This window comes from Lissotriton vulgaris, chromosome 11 (genome assembly GCF_964263255.1).
Source record: "Lissotriton vulgaris chromosome 11, aLisVul1.2, whole genome shotgun sequence".
In the NCBI taxonomy this organism is placed as follows: domain Eukaryota; kingdom Metazoa; phylum Chordata; class Amphibia; order Caudata; family Salamandridae; genus Lissotriton; species Lissotriton vulgaris.
In genome coordinates this window covers 178,752,458-178,772,551 of record NC_141699.1, presented here as the reverse complement: position 1 = coordinate 178,772,551, position 20,094 = coordinate 178,752,458, and positions in this window count along the sequence as shown.

Genomic DNA, 20,094 nt, shown 5'->3' with positions numbered 1-20,094 from the left:
ACATATGTCTAAAGGATTGAAGAACCTGTTTGCAATCCTTTTGTTGATGTTCAGAGAGGCTGTCAGAAAAGACCACACCATCTACTGATCCATCATCAGGGTTCTGAGTGAGCAGGTCTGGGAGAGGGTCACTCTCTTCCTCCTGTCTCTCATCTGTGGCCATGAGCAAGCCCATGTCCGCCCTGTCAACATATGCCTTGAGCCTGTTCACATGAAGCACCCTGTGGGGGCTACTGGGAGTTCTAAGGTCCACCAGGTAGGTGACCTCTCCCTTTTGCTCAATGATGGTGTGGGGTCGAGACCATTTGTCTTGGAGAGCTGCTGGGGCCACTGGCTCCAACACCCACACCTTCTGTCCTGGCTGGTAAACAGTTAGGACAGCCTTTTGGTCATGCCAAGCTTTTTGAAGTTCTGGGCTGGCCTCAAGGTTTTTGGTTGCCTTCTCCATGTACTCTGCCATCCTGGAGCAGAGACCAAGTACATAGTCCATTATGTCAAGCTTAGGCTTTTTGAGAGGTAACTCCCATCCTTCCTTCACAAGACATAGGGGTCCTCTTACAGGATGCCCAAATAGAAGCTCAAAAGGGCTGTAGCCAACCCCCTTCTGTGGGACCTCTCTGTAAGCAAACAGAAGGCAGGGTAAAAGGATGTCCCATCTTCGTCTAAGCTTTTCAGGTAACCCTTTTATCATCCCTTTTAGGGTCTTGTTGAATCTCTCCACAAGCCCATTGCACTGTGGGTGATAGGGTGTGGTAAATTTGTAATTTACACCACACTCCTCCCACATTGCAGTCAAGTATCCTGACATGAAGTTTGCACCTCTGTCAGAGACAACCTCCTTAGGAAACCCCACTCTGGAGAAAGCTGCAAGTAGGGCCCTGGTCACAACAGGAGCTGTAGTGGTCCTAAGGGGAATAGCTTCTGGATACCTGGTGGCATGATTCACTACCACCAGTAAAAATCTGTGCCCAGATGCTGTTGGGGGGTCCATTGGTCCAACAATGTCAATACCCACTCTTTCAAAGGGTACCCCCACCACAGGTAGTGGTATAAGGGGGGCCTTTGTTGTGCCACCTGATTTGCCACTGGCTTGACAGGTGACACATGAGCGACAACACTCTTTGGTGTCTTCAGACATGTGAGGCCAGTGAAAGTGAGGGACAAGCCTGTCCCAAGTCTTGTTCTGGCCTAAGTGACATGCAAGGGGAATTTCATGGGCTAAGGTAAGAAGGAAACTTCTAAGAGACAAGGGGATGACCAGCTTCCTGGTAGCACCAGGCTTGGGGTCTCTTGCCTCAGAGTATAGGAGTCCATCATCCCAGTACACCTTGTGGGTACCTATAGCATTCCCTGCAGCCTCAGCAGCAGCTTGCTGTCTGAGGGGTTCAAGGGAGGAACAGTCTAACTGTGCCTGTATCAAGTCTGCCCTGGAAGGTCCCCCTGTTCCAAGAAACTCAACCTGTTCAGGTTCAAGCTCTTCTAGGACAGTTCCTTCTGGGGTCTTTGGGTCAGCCTCCTGAGGGGGCTGATCCCCAACCTGAGGCAGGGGGAAGGCACTGCCTTAACCCTACTGCTCTTCCTCTTGGGTAGTGTCTGGTCCATTGTTCCAGGATCCAGCACTTGTTCAGCTGGGCATTTTCTGGCCTGTGACCTGGTCACAGCAAGGACATGTGCTGACAAACCTAACATTTCATTTATTAGTATTGTGAGGCCAGTGGACTACTGGTCCCATCCTTATGTGCACACTTTAACTCCTCTATTGAAACAGAGGATTCACACTCCTTTTTGAATGATTTACTGATCTTTTATTCATCAAGTAGTTCATAAACTGTCTCCATATCATGCATTTGATATTTGTTTCATTAGAACTTTTTCAACATATGACACATTCCTTTATATACATCCAATGCATTTCGGGGCTATTCTTCGCCCCTTCATCAGGGAAAGGACACTATAATCAAGAAACAAAAATAAACAGCCTGTCAGAAGTACTGGTATTAGAAACTTTTCCACATGAGTCCTGTACTCCACTTCTGACCATAAGGAGGATTCCAAATCATTGCTCAAAAGACATTCCACTGGGAGGTCTGAACTAACTACAACGTAACTCTCCCCAGGAGAAGTTAACAACTGCCATACTGTAATTGGTAGTGACGTTGCTAGCATTGGTCACTAGGTAGTCTGAACCTAGTATGATCTGATCAGGGTCCACAAAGGCTGGTGTTACCATAGTGACACTGGCACATGTGTCCACATGTGTCCCTGTAGGCCTGAGCCATTTTTCCATTGATTAAAGGCGTTTGCCTGTATTTGCCCAGAGTACTCGGACTTACAGTAGGGGTCATATCCATGTCCCCACTACAAACAAGAACAGCCTGAGTAGGTATTCTGACTAAGTCAGAACCCACCTCAGTTCCCAGGGTTAACCCAACTATAGCCTTGGGGGTACACTACCACTCCTAACTGTACTAGGGGGTGCAGGTGCCTTAGGGGCAGTAGTGGTAGGAGCTGAGCCTTTCTTGGTGCACTCACTAAACCAGTGAGTCTTACTTTTACAGTACTGGCACCATGGTTTTCTAGGAACATCAGTCTTCTTCTTTTGGGAATTCTGGGACCCACCCTCCTTAGATTGTTGGGCCCTGTTGAAGACTTCTGGTCATTTTGTTGATTCTGATTACTACCCTTTTGGTCTGCTTTCTTCTGGCCACCTCCCTGGTTCTGGTTCTGCTGCTTGACCCTTGTTCTGACCCATCTGTCTGCCTTCTTTCCCAATTCTTGGGGAGAGGTCAGATCTGAGTCATTCAGGTGCTGATGCAACAACTGGTTCTGACAATTATTTAATATTTGTTCTCTCATAATAAGATTGTACAATCCTGTGCAATCAGTAACTTTACTTCCCAGTAACCATCCTTCCAAAGCCTTAGTGGCACAATCAACAAAGTCAGTCCAATCCTGAGACTGAGTTTTCTGTGTCTCTGAACGTCAACCTGTACTGTTCAGTTGTTAGGCCAAACCCATCAATCAGTGCATTTTTCAGGACTTGGTAATCATTAGCATCCTCATCTCTAACAGTGAGGAGCTTATCTCTACCTTTACCTTCAAAGGAGAGCCACAATATAGCTGCCTACTGACTCTGCTGTACTTTGCAGGCCCTCTCCAGAGCAGTCATCCATTTGTGGATGTCATCTCCTACCTTATAGGAGGGCACTATTTTACTCAGGTGTCTATTATCAAAACTCCTGTCTTTATCCCTAGGGATACTGCTGCCACCAGTGGGTTCTAACTCACTCAATTTCTGCTCTCTGGCAAAGGCAAGTTTCTCCTGGCAAGGGCAAGTTCTTCCCCTTGGATCCTCAGATTAACTTCCTTCATCTTTGCCTCATGTTCTCTCTTCTGAGGGGAAGTCACCCCCCTCTGAGAAGATGTATGAGAGACATGGGAGTGAATAGATTTGTTAGAGTCTCTGGAGTGAGACCTACCTCTTCTATTCCCAAGGTTAGGCCTGCTTGTGGTTAGGTCTGAGACTCCCCCAGATCCATCCCCATGTAGGCTTAAGTTGGCCCTTGTAAGTCTGCTGACTAAAGGTTGGCCATTGTCTACCTCTTCCTCAAATGAGTTCCCTTCTTCCCTACCATCTACATCTTCTGTTTCAGGGAGGTTAGAGTCATCTTCTATGGGGGGCATGCTTCCATCTGCTGGATCAGAGGGACCTGGGTTAGAGGTTCTTCTAGCATCATATGTCTCTAAGAGACCTGACAGAAAAGGAAGGGTAGGGTTAGAACCTTGTTTCAATTTCCTGGAGGTACACAATTGTCTCATCTCATGTAAGCTGAGTGCTGCATATCTGGAAAGGACCTGTCGAGGGTCACTAATCACAAGGGGAGTCACTGAGGTCTCTCCTGTGATAGACATGCTTTCTAGTTTAGGGGAGGTGTGTGCACCTACCTACACTATGGGTTTTCCTACTGATCCCTTGCTAAGAGTTGTAGTCAGGGTGTGCTAGGCCCTTTCTACTACAACAGCTGGTTCAGTAGAACTCAGAGTATTTCTAAGCTTTGTTATATGTACCTATGGTACCTTTTGTGCTCTTTCAAATGATATCTCAAGATTATATTTGGTAAAAACAACAGCAAGCTCAAATCCCAACCGCTGCACACCAATGTGAGAAGTTGGCATGATCTATGATGCTCACTAGTTCTAGTGACCACCTTGTATCAGTCCAAACAACCCTTATGGTGATTGGTTGTAAGTCAACCTTATAGACAAGCTATCCTAATGGTAGCATGGACAAAGCAGTCTTAGGCTAAACTCTTTTGGCATGTGAAGCCAGCTGTTTTACCACATATAACCCCTTGAATACCAGATGAACGGACACCACACAGGTTGTTATAAAAATAAATAATATATTTATTACTAAGAAACACCTCTGAACTCTTTATGAGATCAGAGGGCTAAGCACATAGCAAGACTCTTAAGAAAAATACAGTAAGTCGCACAAATAACAAGAGTGTCCCAGGGGCACGACAAACCATATACTAAGTAAATGGCATAAGGTGAACGATAGAGGAAATGAAGATGCCCAGAGGCTGTAGGATCGCTGGGACTACACTACCCTAACCTTAGATAAGGAGCAGGAGGCCCACGGGACGCGCGTGCAGAGGGTGAACTCACACGCGAGATGCGGTACAAAGTCAATGGGCCCAAACAAGTTACAAAATAGGTGAATACGGACAGGTCCGACTGGTTATGACTAAAACTACAGGATACCTGGACACTAGGAGAGTCAATCTACCTTTGAGCACCGAAACGCTCTCGTTACCTCACCCACGGGCTGCGGGTGCATAGGTGTGAAAGGGTGTCGGGTTTCCGCGTTTAAGTCAATGGAGCCTTGAAGAAAGATGCTGCAGGCGACCAGGAGGAAGATGTCCGGAGTGATCCAAGGGTGGATCGAGGAAGATGGAGACCTGAAAGCAGAGGGGACAATGTTCACAGCCACTAGCCAGTGACCGGAGTGGAACCAGGAAGGAACCAGATGCTGTCGTCGCGATCAGGTGAAGAGTGGACGCTTGACTCTGCAGCCATGTGGACCAGGAGGTGTCTTCGATGACCAGGATGGAGGAATGAGCTGTCCCACGCAGGCTCTCGCTGTCGGCGGTGTCTGATCCGGATTCAGAGTCAACAGGCCTTGGCAAAGGCAACCCATGCGGTGAGTGAAGATGGCGTCTGGTGCGGACCAGGAGGATCTGGGGTGCTTCTCCTTTGCAGGGATTTAACAAAGTAACAAGTGGTACTTAGCATATAAGAATAGGAGAAAACAAGGATATCATATAGACCACAATGGGCTGCTATATAGTTCACAATCCCTTGTCCAGCCGGGCAGGGAATTTTTATTGATTTGATAAGTTGTTTGATCTAAAAATGCAACAGATAACCCAATACAATATAGGGTTACAGTAGGGCACAGTCCTGTGCCGTACGTAGGGAGGAAGTGAAAAGGAAATTAAAGGAGCAGTGGGTGAAAGAAATATCAGGCAAACAGGGTGAGCTTGCAGGTCACTGGTATGGATTTACATTAGCAGTGTATCCTGGAGTTACTCATACATACAATAATACAGCATGGTCACATGCATGAATCACTCAACAAGGAGTCGACGTTTCGATCCCAAGCTCAGTTATAAAGGGATCATCTTCAGGACTTGAAAATAATTTTGCCTGAATTAAGCTTTTTAAACGCCTGTTTAGAAAAAAGCAAGTCCTGAAGATGATCCCTTTATAACTGAGCTTGGGATCGAAACGTCGACTCCTTGTTGAGTGATTCATACATGTGACCATGCTGTATTATTGTACGTATGAGTAACTCCAGGATACACTGCTAATGTAAATCCATACCAGTGACCTGCAAGCTCACCCTGTTTGCCTGATATTTCTTTCACCCACTGCTCCTTTCATTTCCTTTTCACTTCCTCCCTACGTACGGCACAGGACTGTGCCCTACTGTAACCCTATATTGTTTTGGGTTATCTGTTGCATTTTTAGATCAAACAACTTATCAAATCAATAAAAATTCCCTGCCCGGCTGGACAAGGGATTGTGAACTATATAGCAGCCCATTGTGGTCTATATGATATCCTTGTTTTCTCCTATTCTTATATGCTAAGGACCACTTGTTACTTTGTTAAATACTTGATACCCATGGTCCCGAGCCATTTATTGGGTTCCCCTTGTCTTTTTTCAATCTCCTTTGCAGGGAAGCAAGGGCCAGTCTGGAGCTACCAGACCAGCAGTGTAGATTTTGTGGATCGTCGTCTAGGAGACCACTATCCAGCCGGCAAGTGACCAGACAACGCGTTGAGCAGCAATCAAGCAAAAGGGCCCCATGCAGATCTCGTGGATGCTGGAGGGCTGGTCTTTGGTGCAGGAGCTGCTCAGGGCTGGGGCTTCTCAATCCCCAAAGCACTTTCTCGAGAATGCCTCTGAAGTTGTGCTTGAAGCGAAGTGCAGTATCCCCAAGATTGCCGGTCCCTCGTATCTCGTCGCCCCCACGGATCTCAGCTGTGCTGCAGATGTAGGTAGAGGTCGTAGAGGTCTGGAAGTCCGGGTCTCGTCGGGCTTTGAAGTCTGGTTCCAGCAGGAAGGATGACAAAGTGAACCGCTAGGACACTTGATGGTGCCTGCAGATGAAGGGTGGTCACTCCTTGGCCACAAGGGAGATTTCTTCAGTTTTCTGTGGAGCAGAACGTCGAAGTCCAGAGTTTCTTCTTGTAAAATTGTTCAGGATTAATCTAATTCGGAATGGGACCAGCTCCTACCTTTATTCTCCTAAAGGGGGCTGTACTGTGACTAGGTCCCTCCTATGGGTGGGACCAGGAAGGGGGTGGTTACACCCCCTATCCTTTGTCTGGTTTTGCACCAGAGCTGGGGCTGGAGTGCCCCAGCAACTGGTTTGAACCGGGGTATGCACAGGGACACCTTGTGTGCCCCAGGCATGTCTCATTCCTTTCAGCCCTGCCTATCTGCATACATAAAGTCCTGCCTGGGGTGGTGCTAGCACCTCCCCAGCCAGGAAATCCTTTGTCCAGGCCTCCGTTGCTGGAAGGACTCCCAGCAGCAGGAGGTCAGACTTGTGTCTGTGGCAGCAGCATCCATTTTGTGATGCTGAGGCTCGGGTTAACTTTAACCGGGGTTCTAGTTACTTACATGTCGTGTCCCTATAAAAGGGTGGAATGCTACCCCCGTCGCCAGAACTGGCGAGGGGGTAGTACTCCAATTCGTGTGACACCTTACTCAACATGTTTTGATAATGCAATGCCAAAGTTAGCAATAACCGCAAGGATTATAATGCACTTAAGAGTATATGGTATAGCGTTATCATGGAACAGCTATAAGGACATGGTTCCGAAAGCTGCAGACAGGCTCAGCTCCTGCTAGAGCACCATCTCACATAATTCCAAGCACTCTGCCTTCAGGATTGATAAGGCCTGCCACAGGAGTGACTTATAGGAGTATATGTGTCCATTTTAGGGTTAGATATAGGTATACTATATCGAAAGCAAAGGGTGATTACACCACCTTGCCCCAGCTGTGTTACCAGCCAGTTGTGTCTGTTTGGATGGCCAGCCAGGGGTGGTACAATACATGCTGCAGCCCCTGATAGTCCTTGAGTACACTTATGCCCTGGGTACCTATGGTACACTGTACAAGGACTTACAAGAGTGACCCAATACCAATTGGTAAATGCACCTAAAGTACATGTATGTCAATTTAGAGAGAGAACAGCTAGGTTGTGGGTCTGATTAGCAGGCCCACAGCCAGGGAAAGTTGTAAACCAGTGAATCAAAAAGCAAAAATCTGGGGTGACCATAGGATTGCAGACCCTACTCTCCTACACCAGATGTTCTGAAACAGATTCTGAATGAGTACGGGGCAGTGCTTTCTTTAGATCTGGGAATGAAACTGATGAGCAATTTTCCCTGGTATCTGTCATTATGTTGAGTAACATAAAAGGAAAGGCCGCAGCAGTGGCTATACGCCAACGACAGAGGGAATTCTCCCACACAGCAGGAGCGCAAATTACCCAAGATTATCAAAGAAACATGTGCCTCTGTAGGCAGAGATAATCTGGGAGCCTTACCAGAGAAACCAATAGTTAAGAGAAGTTCTGAAAAGGATAACTCTAAGCAAGCACTGATTCTTCAAAGATGAAATGGGATAATAAACAAACAAATAGACAAAATAAAACACAGTACACCAGGTAGGTCTCCTAAACAGGAACCCAACGACCAGAAATGTCATTTGCTCCACTGTTGTAATATTAAAAAACCTTATAGGTGTCGGGATACTGATACCTGTCCCTCTCGATTCTTTCAGGATCAGTCCAAAAAACGGTTGGAGAGAGACCGATGGTCAGAACACAGATCGGAAAAGCGAGTCAAGACAAAAAAGAGATGCACATCTCACTTTGAATTAGATAAATAAAAGACTTCTAAACCTCAATTTAAAAAGAAAAAAGTAGCAGGAATTAAAATCAGAAATGCTCAGACTACTGAGGACTCTGCTTCTGAATGGGGAATGGGCAGCGACGATGCTAGACAGCGCAGCTTAAGTCACCAAAGATTGCCAGAACCTGATGGACTTTCTGGGGGTAGTAGCGCTGAGAGTACATATCACAGTACAAAAACACCTGATACAAGGGTAAGTGTCCCACATTGTTTATATGAAATAACGCTCTAAATGGCGGGGGACATATCCAGGAAACTGAGGGGTCTCTTTTATGACATTCTTTTGACCGAAAACGATTGGCCACCTTGGTTCCTAATGGATTGTCCAATGGGAGAAGAATTAATTTTGCTTGCTTTTTCCAGCATCATACTAGAATCAGTCTAAAATTCATACGTGCAGGAAAAGTCGTTAGCTCCTGCTCTCAACTGTGTCATGTTGGTGGGATGATGAGTCATCGCATCACGAAATCCCATTAAAATCAATTCTTCTACCGCAGAGGCAATACCCGATTAAACATGAAGCAAAGAAACAAGTCAGGGAGATGTTAGATCAACTTGAATACCAGGGTGTAATAGAGAATTTCACCTCACCTATGAATAACCCCTTGTTTGTCGTAATGAAACCTGATCATTCAGATTGTCTAGTATTGTATTATAGACATTTAAACGCATTCACATGCACATTTGCAGTACAGAATGCACACAGTGCTGCAATAATGAACAACATCGTGTGGAAGGAATACAAAACAACACTGGGCAACTCAAATTAATTTTTCTGCCAAAATGCAGTGCCTGGGAGCAGATATTTGACTGCATTTGCAGCACTAGGCTCTCAACGCCAATTTTGTTGATTACCCCAGGAGTATAAGAACAGCCCAGGGTTCTTTTCAGCCATGGTAACAGAGTTACCTCAAACCTTTGACGAGGAGGCATTGTCCTATGTAGAAGATATCTATCTGACGGACGATGAACTAATGGAACACCTGGCCAGAGTGAACCACATATTCCTTGGGTTTTCTCACCTGGGTTACAAATTTAATTTTAAAAAAATTGCCCACCTCAGTGTCCTATTTCTAGGGTAAGAGTTGACACAGTGAAGGCAAAAGCCTGGTAACACATTTTTTTTAGAAAAATTGTGCAAGGTTCCAACCTCCAACAACTCTGAAAAGACAACAATCCATTTTAGGATTCTTGCATTTTGGCTGGACATACATTTTGGATTACGTAGAAAGGGTAAAACCTTTTCTACGATTTAATTAGACCTGATTTTTTAGAACAACATTGGACACAGGAACATACTGGTATTTTATGTTACGTACAAGCTGACATATTACCGTTAAGGCATTTACACACGTGTTAACACAACTAATCTTTTGATCCACGTAGTTGCTGGACCTACCGTGTGCACCTACATCACTTTCAATGAAGGTGATACAGTACCTATTTCATACAAATTACATTAGTACACAAACGCTGAACAGAGTTTTGCACCAACTGAAAAAATACTCACAGCAGTACAGACTCTTGTAGTGAGAGAGAGAGAGAGAGAGAGAGAGAGAGAGAGAGAGAGAGAGATAGTGCTAGCTCAGGGGAAACGCATAATTGTCATAACCCCAGTACCGACCTTGGAGGCCGTTACAAAGTGAAAAGCATTGCATCCGCAATGGATTCAATGGATTAACTCTCTCAAATCAAATTCAAATTCAATTAAGCTTTATTCGATTTAAAAAGAATAAATCATAAAAGCACAGCATGTCACATATTATGAAAAAGAAACAAGTCAACATAGTAAAACCTTTTTTAAAGTGGTATGGATACCATAAAATACCAAATTCGTATTCCACATTGTTTTCCTACATCTAATTAAATTTTTCGCATACAGTACTAAAGGGCTAGTAAACACTTCATACTCTAAAAGTTGTAATGTTTAAAATGCTGGGCAACATTGTCTCAAGCCTAATATCCTGAAAATAGGTAAAATCCATCTCTTTCTTGGGACAGTGTAAAATTTACAAAATAAAGAATGGCTAACTCTTTCCTTGCAACACATGTAGATTACAGATTTAATTCCACATTACAAACAATAATTCATCCAGTATGAGCAAGAATACCTTCTACCGAATGAAATAATGGCTTTAGATCAATATGAATGCATCATTTATACTGATGGATCTGCCCAGCCATCCGTAGGAATGAAACAGCAATATTCTGAGGCATGCACAAATGGAAAAGGGCGCAACCAGGACGGAAAGTTTCTTCCTGGAAAAACACACACACAGTCTCTAAGAGACTGTCTGGCAGTGCTTAATTTGTGCTGGTGATTGCCGGTGCTTAGCACTGGCACTTATTTATCAGGGCCGGGTCTACACGTATGCGCACATCAATGGCATTGATGATATATTTACCACATTGACTCGGGCAGAAAGTGTTGTACTTGTTTGTCCCTCGAGTGAGTCCCAGTGAAGTGTTACAGCTGTGAAAGCCAAGATTCACATGATATGATTAATTACTGGTATCAAATCAACAAAAAGAGAGGTAGGGAAGGAGCAACACTCTTAGTCCCCACTATGACTAGAAAAATAACAAAAGAGTGTTACTTGGTTGAAGAATACACAAGTAATGGAGCACAAGAGAGAAGCAACACCAATTGGGTTTGTTTAGAAAGTCCTCACTCACCGACCTGGTCGGTGACATGCTTCATCATCGGGCCCCACTGGGTGTGACCGAATGTCACCCCAGTGTGCTTCAACGCCAGATTTGCTGCGGAGCGGGTAATGTGAAGATGTGAAGGCTAAGTGATAGATTACGTGAATAGAGTGACGTGGTGAATTTAAAAATGCCTTGAATGTATCAAAAATTAATTTAATGACTGATCAACAATGACATATTAAAAAATGTGTTGGTAAACAAGGCCTACCAAGGGACGTCGAGACGCGGTTCAGAGGGTCGAACAGGTTTACACACGGGAGCCTGGCGTCGTGGGCGATGTGCCAAATACGCCATCTGCGGTCTATGTGGTGACATTTTCTCACCTTTCAAGTGCATTTAATTTTTGAAGTCTCTAATCCAGAGACAAGTAGGGTGTGTGCCTCCCGTTTTTTTGTTCGGTGAAGCCCCCTCCTCATTGCGCTTTCACAGACAAATTTTTACTTTCACGTCCCTTGGTAGGGTGGGCCTTAGCGTGTCCATACCGCCGGGGTTTATTCACCATAGGTCCTGACGAATGCCAGGTTAATTACACCAACATTGGCAGAAACATGTTGACCATCACGTAATGATATTGGAAACAGACCATTCAATTTAGTTGGCCTTGTTTACCAACACATTTTTTAATATGTCCTTGTTGATCAGTCATTAAATTAATTTTTGATACATTCAAGGCATTTTTAAATTCACCACCTCCATTACTTGTGTATTCTTCAACCAAGTAACTCTTTTGTTGTTATTTTTCTGATTACTGGTCTCACCATAATTATTTATCGAATATCCTCCATATTGCATGCGCATTGCGAATTTGCTATTGGCGGCTCAGAGGCAGCCCTTAGTTCAGTGTTGCCGGTGGGCGGGTGCCGGGCGTGACACCGATTGGGCTGGATTAGGTTTCTGCAGGGTGGGGGCTGTGCTACAAGCAGCGTGCACAGATTGTTTTCAGAATGGCATGCCCCAGCGAGCCCACACCTCACAAGGCATCAGCGGTTTAGCCAGGTCAGCTCGATGACGTCGAGGGCAGGCAGCAGGAGCTGCACCAGGTCTATCAGATAAATAAAGGCAGTGCTCCAGCCGCCAACTACCAGTAAACCGTAAGTACTACTAAGTAAATGGGCGCAGTCTATTGCTAAACCAACAGTGCTATTTTTATCTTGAGCCAAGTGTGGTGGCGTGACAGACACCTCGGTAGCTCCGTCTCCACAATCTAAAATTCGACGATGCCCAGGGGGCCCTGCCCTAGCCCTACATTATATCATGATAGGGTGGGCCGCCCGGGGTTAATTTAAACGCCCTGCCCAGCCCCTGCCCTTCCAGCCTCGCCATCCTGGCCAGGGTGCTAATGAAGACAACGTGCCACTTAAACATTTGATAAACATAGTAGCTCAAGAATTATCCCACAGCCCACTGATTATTTCACCTGTGCGGTAACCTCAGCTAAAGACGCCTACAGCACGGTTTGCTGAGATTAGAAACCACTGAAACTTTATTGAGGCTCTGGGCTAAGCTAAAGCGCCTCGTTGAAAGATATTGAAGACCAATCACAACAGAAATGAAACCAATATTTTATTCAATGCGCGCCTGAATGGTGACTACAGCAGCACACAATTAATTTGCAAATTACTTTTGTGTACATGCTCTTGGTTTACAGCCCAGACCTCTTGGGCTCATGACTCACACTAGGGAAGGGGTCAGAGAAGAGCAACAGGCCGAAATGCAAGCGAAAAGCCAAGAGCGGGGAGCAGGGCCGACCCTAGGCATGTGCAAAGTGTGCACCTGCACAGGGCCGCCAAACCCCAGGGGCCGCCACGACGAGGATCGTCGTGGCGGCCCCTGGGGTATTTTCATCCCACTTAAAGCCCTGCTCTTCAGTAAATGTCGCTAATGCTACCTAAAAAGCGGAGGTCCAGCAGATAAAACTGAAGAATGGGACGCATTCAACCAGAGTAAAACAATTAAAAAGTGCAGTTGCGTGCTAATCACTAACAAACTCTTCATCAAGTCTCCTTAGTTGAGACAGACAAACAGACAGTTTTTTGAGAGACGCCTCAGTATTTTCATCACACTTAAAGCCCTGCTCTTAACAATCCGTTAAAAATAAGAAGGACATGCAAAAACATGAGGGCACAGCACTTCAGTAAATGTCCTAATTAATACAAGTCTATGCAAGGTAAAGTGCGAGTGCATACACTCTTCAGCAGGGCTTTCAGTGGGCCGGGTCCTGCCAGTGCTCAGCACCTTCGTTCTTACAAGCAGGTGCTGAAACGGGTTCCTATCGGGCTCTCCATGTTTACCCTCGCCCTCAGGATGAAAAAAAATCTTAACTTTGCAGCAGTACCACTGCTTAAAGCCTTTGATGTCACTTCAAAGAGACTCATTTTAGTTCTTTCTGTCTCATCATTTCAGAACCGAAGCATTTTCAATATTAAATTACCATGAAGCCATAGTTGTTGTTTATTTATTTTATGCAACTAACAACAATTGACAAAGCCAATAGTCCTGGGGTGCCGCTCATAGCTGAATAAAGAGACTGCGACTTTGCCTTTTCCGTTTCCTTGCCTGCCGAGCTTTGTGGAAAGGTGACATCATTTTCCAGGAGGGAGTGAGGCTGTTCTAACAGGGGCCGGGACTGCGAGACCCAGGGTTCCGCGCAGGATCACCGCAGCGCACCTGGAGTCTCTTCCCGCCCCCTGCTCCTCCCTCATTGCCTGCCTGCCTGCCTTCATAACCTCTCGCGGCCCCCGCTTCGCGGGAGCCGCTCGTAGCTGAATAAAGAGACTGCAACTTTGCCTTTTTCGTTTCCTTGCCTGCCGAGCTTTGTGGATAGGTGACATCCTTTTCCAGGAGGGAGTGAGGCTGTTCTAACAAGGGCCGGGACTGCGAGACCCAGGGTTCCGCGCAGGATCACCGCAGCGCACCTGGAGTCTCTTCCCGCCCCCTGCTCCTCCTACAAAAACGCATCACTGACGCATAGTGGGACGCGTGTGCGGGACGCCGGACGAAGCCCGGACTAAGGGCGGACAGTCTTAGACAGTCCGAGACAGGCCGTGACTGGACTGGACATGTCATACTGCCCCTGCTGAACACGATTTGACCGGCTGCAGTAAGACTATTTACCCTTGAATATATTCTCATCCTGGTTTCACTTGTATCGTATTTTCTGTGCTCCTTCATATTTCTTGAACGCTAAATTTTGGCTCTTCTATTAAAACAACAGAGGATGCCAAAAAAGATCCCAGTTGCGGGGGGAAATACTATGGACAATTATATGGTACATGTAGTATCAAAGATCAATAATGAAAGGAGACAATCATTAGGCCTACGTCAATCCCCCAATCTATCTCCCTTAAGCCCACCCCCAAATTCACCGTGGATAGATATACCATCTCAGGATGTGGGAAATGAAATCCCAGATACTGACACACATGATAGTGGGACTCTAAACCAGAGCGTTCTTATAGAACTTGGTCATGACCTAGCCCAGGATAATGATTCTGATTCCCAGATAGATGATACAGAACAAGATCTCCCTGTGCAGGAGGGTGCACAGGTAAATATTGAAGATGTAGACCCCCCTGTTCAAGTCCCAGTTACACGGGCATTTAGAAAGTGTAGAAAACCACAAATACATCGAGGTGGATCTCACTCTGGGAGGAAGAGGGCTGTGTCGCCACCGAAAATTAAGGAAAAAAATAGGGGGAAAGGAGAAGATGTTGTGAAGCAAAATGTGGATGAAGAGCTTCTATCTAGGATAGCTGATATGATTGATCTTAAATTTAAAGCTCTAATTAAACCAGTAGTGGCTAAATTAGATAAGCTATCTGCTGACGTAAAGAAATTAGGCGCGGATCAGAAAAAGATAGTGGAAGAGGTGTTAAATATATCAATCATAGTCACAAATTTAGCTGCCCCTACAAAAGAGCCCCTCGAGTTAGGAACGGAGGGAGGCACAAATAATAATAATATACATGCAAACCCCACTGAACAGACCCCAATAACAGTGATTAATCATTCACAGACAAGAGAGGTTCAGCCCCTAAACCCTCCCGTATCGACCGTATTAGGTGTAGAAGAAGATACATTACACTTTATAGAAGATGCTTCACCACTAGTGCTGGTATTGGCAAATGCCCCCCATTAGCAACAGGTCAACTAGAATCCCCCACAGCATTGACAAGTAAGGCCCTGCATTGGTTGTCTGGCAATATGCAGTTGGCCCCCTGGGGGAAGCAACAACTAGCAGGAGACATTAAATCAGCCAGAAGGGTATCCTGGATAGGGCAAAAATCCAAAAAAAATTAAAGGTGACTGTATAGTTTTATATTTCGTAAACTCCGCTGTATTACCAAATATTCTACCAAACATCCTCCCGCCACATCGCAGGAGAGGTACCATCGTCCCCCTCACCTAAGAATTTTTTGGTAAAAAGCAGCGAAGTATGACATACCCCAAGCCAAATTATACCCACACTAGTCCAGTATGGCCAGGAACAACGAATGGCTGGGGCCATGGCGCCCTAACTAACAACTGGGGGTATAGTTTAGACAGATGGGATTGTCCAAAACAGATACACCAACAAGAACATCAATATCCTAGCCACTTAAATAACCGGTTTAACATCCCTATTTCCAACAGGTTTGATGTCTTTTATGATGAGGGTGGGTTGGAAGGGGTGGAATGACTATCTGATACACTATTTAACCCTGCCCACAACGATCGTCTGCAAGGAGATGCAGGATTAGGAATAGACATCCAAGTACATGAATTGCAAGGTAGTAACGCTGTGATGTTGGGCCTTTTGAACCAGACATCTGTTCCAACTAGTTCACACAATGTTATAAATCCTGCCCCTATTCTAGCTCCTACTAGGTATAATCCTGCTGAAGTGCGGGTATGCTGCAGTATAGGTCCAATGCCCCCTAATTCAGATGAACATGGGAATGTTGACATAACACAACGTATACCACAAATATCTAATGAAAGTTTAATATCTTGGAACATAGCCGGGCTCCTTGACAAACTCAGTGATAACGGTTGGCTATCTTTTGTTAAGGAATATGCGATAATATGTCTCCAAGAAACTTGGGTGGTGGAAAAAAACGTACATATTGAGGGCTATCAAAGTTTTGTAATCCCTGCAGTTCCATCAGCTAGTGGTAGAGCAAAAGGGGGTTTGGCAATTTTTGTTAACTTAACTCTTATATGCCACAAAGTAGAACACTACTCCGGTAATAGAAATATTCAGGCCTTAGAGCTAAAGAGGGGTAAAACAAAGCTCATATTGATCAACTTTTATAACGCAGTGAACCAGTCTGGCGATTGTAATATCGGGTTTTTACGTGAATTCCTAAGGGAAAATGTTGGATCTCTGCCTCGCCAAAAAATAATAGTAGGTGACTTTAACACACATCCATGTGGGAACCCTAGTTTGACAACTGTTGGTCAACTGGGATGTAATAGTATGGAAGGAATTCATTTTGATCACTCGCGGCGTGGAACAGAACTAAACGTGCTAATGAATGAAAATAACTTCATCACAGCAATGTCCACAGTATCGGATCGAACTCTCTTCCCTATTCCCACATTTAAAGGACATGCAACAGGAACATACATAGATCATATTTTACTATCGGCAGATTTTGTTAATATTGTTCAGGACTTCTCCATTCAACTGAGCATTTATAGCGACCACAACCCCATATGCATTAAAATGGGTGAGAATACATTTGAAAAACGCAATCCACGTGTGGATCGTGGTTCCATAAAATGTATTAACGGAAAGCGTCTCTTAAAATGGTCAATGGTGGATTGTGAAAACTTTTACTCCTCTATTAATAATGAGTGTAGCCTTGAATTATCAGTATGTATATCTCCTGTATCAGCGCCACAACAAATCTTAGCATCTTTCAAGGAGGTTGCCAAAAAAGTAGAGTCACTGTTAACGGTACCAAGCAAAGGGAAAGTAAATCCAAATAATAATCCAAAATGGTTTGATAGTGATTGTTCCAAGGCCAGTCACGAGCTTAAGAAAGCACTAAAAATAAAACCTAGAGATTCGATGCTTATTAAGGATTTGCGGTCTAGGTATAAGAAGTCCCTCGCTAACCGCAAGAGAGTGGTAAAAAAAGGCGTATGGGAGACATTGTTAGACCCTGAAACACTGAAAAACAGCTCGAAGTTTTGGGACATTATTAACAAACCTTTATTTGATCATTCTAGCAATCCCAATGTGGGTACTAATATCCCAGAGGAAGAATGGGTCAACCATTTTAGCTCCATTTTTAAAAATAATGAGTCGCAGGCAGAACACATTCTAGTTGATTTTAGAGAAAACTCGTTGCTCTTCTCAATTGATGAGGTAGTAAAGGGAATCAAAGGGCTGTCAAATAACAAGGCCCCAGGACCGGATGGTCTTCCACCAGATCTTTTTAAATCTCGTATAGCACTTTGGGCACCAGTTCTCACAGCGGTACTTAATGCGGCTGTGTCCTGTGGATGTCCAAAGTCATGGGGGGTCTCTACCATTGTGCCCGTGTTCAAAAAAGGAGACCGCAATAGCCCCCTCTGCTATAGGCCAATATCGCTAATAAATTCTGTTGCCAAAGTTGTGGGAGGAGTAATTTTGAACAGATTGGTCACATGGTCAGAGGAAAATAAAATAATATCCCCAATCCAATATGGATTTAGGCCTGGTCACTCTACGATTTCCCAATGTTTAAATTTATACCTAATCATAGGGAAGTACACTAAGGCCCGACAAGGAACAATTCACATGGCGTTCATGGATCTTTCCTCGGCTTTCGATTGTGTGGGCCGTGGGAAGCTCTGGGACGCCATGGTGAAAATGGGTGTGGACCAGAATTTAATTAATTTGTTAGAAGATATGCATTCCGACACTAAAGCGAATGTTAGATACACACAAGATCTAAATGTGACAAAAGACTTTGGAGTGTATCGGGGTGTTCGTCAAGGATGCATTCTGGCCCCGTTCCGTTTTAATCTTTATATAAATGAATTGGAGGAGCACCTTTTAAGTACTAATACAGACTACCCGTACATTCGCCGTAAGGGACTGCTGGTTCTGCTTTATGCGGATGACGCAGTGCTTTTATCTAGAACCGCCAATGGTCTTCAAATCCTACTAGATTCCTTCTTTACCTTTATGAAATCCAGAGACCTAAGCATTAATAACTCTAAATCCTACATAATGAAGGTTGGCCAGGGAAATAAAAAGCTAAATCGCTTAAATGTTAACGGAGTACAAATCCCTGTAACAAATACATTCTCCTACCTTGGAGTCCTGTTCGACAGTCAACTGAACTGGGGACCCGTGATTCAAAAAAAGAAGGGAGAGGTAATCAGGGCTAATGCGGCTATATTTGATTTTTCAAGAAAAATGGGATATAGTCCAGTTGCTGCACTACTCCAACTTTACCAGGCCAAGAGTGTTACTACGGCATGCTACGGTAGTGAGATATGGGGATATGTCCCTCTGGGAGCCCTAGAGATAGTTGAAAACAGTTTTTTAGAACAGTTACTAAGAGTTCCCAGGGGTACGGCAAATTTTTCTGTGCATGAGGAATTGGGTGTTCCTTTCTTATGTGACAAAATGGCAGTAAATCCCCTATTATGTTGGTTGAATTGCTGGCTAAACGATAATATACCACTTACCCAGCTTATACTGAGAGAAGCACTCACTTGGGACAATAGGCTGCATGGATAAAGTACCTGAATATATATTTTAATGATTTAGGTCGACCTGAACTCTTTTTATTCCCTGATTCTATCACTAAACTAGATGTTATTGCGGTTAAAAAGGCTTTTATTTCTTCTAGATACCAAGACAGGGAGACATGTGAATTAAGAAAAGACAGTGTACGAAATCATGTACTAATAAAAAGTACCCTGCTCTTGGAACCGTATCTAACATGGCCAATGTCTAGTTATGACCGTTTTTTATTGACAAGGTTCAGGTTTAACCTATTTCACTTACTGTTGGCTGTACCCAAGGGATCTCACCGTGGACAAGTGTTGCCGGCTTGCGGCTGCGACGAAAAGTCTCCGCAAGACCTGACACACTTTTTGTTTTTTTGCCCCTTTTATGTTGTACCGAGGAAGTTATATTTAAAACCCTGCCTAAAAAAACTGAACTTTTCTCAATATAGACCAGCACTCCATTACCTTCAGCTGCTAAGAAGTGAATATACCTTGTACATATGTAGTTTTTTAAAAAAAACTGGCTTTGAAATTCAGAAATAGTATGGAAGGATAATAGTATTGATAAATGAAATGATATTTTTTTAAGGTCTTCTAATGTTCTTATTTATTAAGCCTGAATGTCTAATGTGCCTGCAAATCTTGTGTATATTTTTGTCTTGTTAAAGTTACTATTTTTAACTGGTTCCTTTTTTAATGATAACATGTGCTAATATATGTAAAATGTAAATGCTTTTATGGTTGTCAATAAGAACAACCGAATAAAGTTTCTTGACTACTGACTACTCCTAGCTTGTTGTAGTTATGTGACTTGATGTATCATATTTCTGGATGCAATCACAGAAACAGCATAGAAGCAGTATAGGAGAGGAAGGGGTCCTAACTTCCTCTAGACCATCTCCGATGTTTTACCTTTGAATCCTATCCAGGGACTCCAGGAATAAAAACAATTGGAAAGGTATCTCTGAGTTCGTTTTACACTCGCACAATCACTGTCTTTTCGTTTTTTCAAATGACTGCATGGATCCCGACACATTTTATGATTGTTATGACCTCCGCTCTCTTTGCTCCATCCCAGACATTGCATGGATGTTGTAGCAGGCCTCTGATGAAGCATGCCACTATCTAGTGGGTGAGAGCAGTCTTTTAATAAACCCCAGGTTTTCTAAAGAGA